This window comes from Tupaia chinensis, unplaced genomic scaffold (assembly GCF_000334495.1).
Source record: "Tupaia chinensis unplaced genomic scaffold, TupChi_1.0 Scaffold138441_1, whole genome shotgun sequence".
Lineage (NCBI taxonomy): Eukaryota > Metazoa > Chordata > Mammalia > Scandentia > Tupaiidae > Tupaia > Tupaia belangeri.
In genome coordinates this window covers 1,203,038-1,205,870 of record NW_006198338.1, presented here as the reverse complement: position 1 = coordinate 1,205,870, position 2,833 = coordinate 1,203,038, and the positions used below count along the sequence as shown (strand labels likewise).

The following is a 2,833-nucleotide window of genomic DNA, read 5'->3' as shown; positions in this document are numbered from 1 at the left end:
CCTGTTTTTTTTTTTTTTTTTTTGGAGAGGTTTTTGCTATAGGGCGCGTGCGCTCGCCAGACAGACAGAGAGAGACAGAGAGACAGAAAGCGAGAAATCACGCCCAGGGAGGATGGCCACGCTGCAATCCCTTCTCCTCCATTCTCCTCTCGGGATCTTGGGCACGCACGCACATGCACCCGGCGTGAGTTTTAAGCCACTGGGTCTGGGACGTGAACCGCGGTCGACTACATGGGAGTTCAGCGACATAGCCATTACGCTAACTGCTGGTTTCCTGCCTGTTTTGGAGAAGGAAGAGCAGTCCTGGCTTGAGAAGCACCAGGCAGACCATCCTGGCATTCCCTGGAAGCCAGACTTGGCAACATTTCACCATCTTCAAAGGGGCCCTGGCGGTGACGGGAGCCTCGAGCTCTATTCCCGCTGACCCGACCCCCGGGCATTTCCACGCCGTGGGTTTTATCCCTCTCAAGTCCCATGGGTGCCCACTGCCTTCACACTCCACCACTGGCCTATGATCACAGGCTGGAGCTGGCCTGCAGCCTGACCGCCCTGCCATCACCCTCACCGCCACTCAGGGCAGCTGGGGGTGAGGGACTGCGGGCCGGGGCCTGAGCCCTGCAGCCTCCTCCAGGTCCAGGGGCTGGCAAAGGGGTTTGGAGGAGGATGACTCTCGGGCCTGGCTTCTGCACCACCCCCAAGCACCCCTGGAGGGTGCTGACTGCAGGTCCCCAGCCTGGGGCACCTCTTAGGTAACCTCCTCCTGAGGGCAGGGTCCCTAGAACACCAAGTCTGGCCAATCTACTGCCCAGTTCCCAACGGGCCACCCTGTCACCTGTTCTTTCCAAAGCTTGCCCTCTGGCTCTGCCCGGAATCTCCTCCTGCCAGCTGACGGCAACGCCATCCCTCCCGCTGCTCAGGCGCAAGCCTCAGGGTCATCCCTGCCTCCTCGCTGTCTCTCGCGCCCTGGGGCCGACCCGTCAGGATTTCCTGTTGGCTCGGCCTTCAAAATACATCAGGAGCCCGGCTATTTCTCACCAGCCTGCTGCCACCGCCCTGGCCAGGCCACCGTCTCCTGGAGTGTCACCAGAGCCTCTGAGCTCCCCTTTCTGCTCCTGCGTGGCCTGCTCCTGCCTCTGACAAGGCACTCCTTCAAGAACAGGAGTCAGGTCCCACGACTCTTCAGTTCCAATCCCTCCAGTCCTGTCCCCTCATTCATCCTAAATCACCCCCGTGTTTTCTCAAGGGCTGGGCCTTACCCCACCTCCCCCACGTGGCCTCATCCCCTGCATTTCGCTCCGCTTCAGCCACGCTGGCCTCTGCAGTGCCTCTGGTGTACCAGGCCTGCTCCCCCCAGGGCCGCTGCACTGCTGTTCCAACCTCGGAACAGAACCTCTACTGGACATCAGCCGGGCTCGCCCCGACTTCCTTCAGATCTGCTCAGTGTCACCTCGGTGGGCCTGCTCTGACTGGCTTCAAGTTGTGACCTGGACCCCTCCCTCCACTGGTCCTTGCAGTATTTTTTTTTTTTTTTTTTTTTGGAGAGGTTTTTGCTATAGGGCGTGTGCGCTCGCCAGAAAGAGAGAGAGAGACAGAGAGACAGAAAGTGAAAAATCACCCCCCACGGGGGATGGCCACGCTGCAATCCCTTCTCCTCCATTCTCCTCTCGGGATCTTGGGCACCCCCCAACCCTCGCCCACCATGAGTTTAAGCCACCGAGTCCAGGAATTGAACCGCAGTTGACTACATGGGAATCCAGCGACATAGCCATTACGCTAACTGCTGGTCCCAGTCTTTGAAGTCTTAATCTCCTTCTCTTCCCCAGTTCCTTTCTCCCATGATAAAAGGGAATTCACAAAGCTCATGGGAAAAATGGAATTAAAAAAATGAACCTTAAAAAAAATCACCAGAGGGTATGTGTGCTCACCTGAGAGAGGGAGAGAGAGAGAGAGAAAGCACCCCCAGTGGGGCGTGGTCATGCTGCAATCCCTCCTCCGTTTCTCCATCCTTGCAAGATTTGGGGTATGCTTGCACATGTATCTGGTAGGTTTTACAAGGCTGGGATTCAAACCATGTGTCAGCCACGTGGGATCTGGCTCCTTTAACCATTAGTGAGGAGGCCAGCCCTGTAAGGTGGCGAGTGGCAGGTGGTGGGAGCTTCCCCAGACATTTCTGTAGACCTGCTCTGGCCTACCTCGGAGGTGTCAGCAGACCCAACTCCCCAAGATGCTGCAGGAGCAGCTGGGAGATTCAGGGCTGGGCTGCCCAGATCCTAGGCCCCTGTGGCCCCTCCACCAGGCAGACCCATGGGTCCCCTTATCTCAGAGAGCTCCAGGCTGCCGAGGGCATCTAGAGCTCCCTCCACCCTCGGTCACCCCAGCACCCTGCATCTGCCATTAGCACCCTCTAAGAGGCCTGCCTTGGAGGCCCAAGGACCTGAATCCCAGCCCAGAGAGCCTTCCCACCACGGCCACCCACGGTTTGAGCTCCTGCCCAGACTTGGGGGCTGAGCCCTCACTGTGGCCTCTGAGTGGGGTGTGGGGCTGAACAAGGGCCGGCGCCTCTTCTGAAACCATGGGAAGGACGGTCTGCAGAGGCTGAGGCCGAGAGCAGAAGCTGCGATAATCCGGCACCCCTGGGAGGCCCTCAGTCTGCAGAGGGCCCTGTGCCCTGTGCCCCTTGCCTGGCTCTTGGCCCAGCGTGACACCCTTGACCCTCCGAGAGCGCAGGCCCAGGGCTGTCCTGCACCTCACCCTCCTTCTCCGGTTGCCCTTCACCTGACTCGTGCTTGGGGCCCCTGTCGGACCCAGCACTCATCCTGCAGGCACCAGGGGG

The 2,833-nt window shown here is 59.4% G+C and overlaps 1 protein-coding gene across 1 annotated transcript in view; it reads right to left on the bottom strand.

Annotated features, from left to right (window-relative positions):
- SCN5A (sodium voltage-gated channel alpha subunit 5) overlaps nucleotides 1-2,833 on the bottom strand; it is a 104,360-nt gene that overhangs the window by 19,140 nt on the left and 82,387 nt on the right.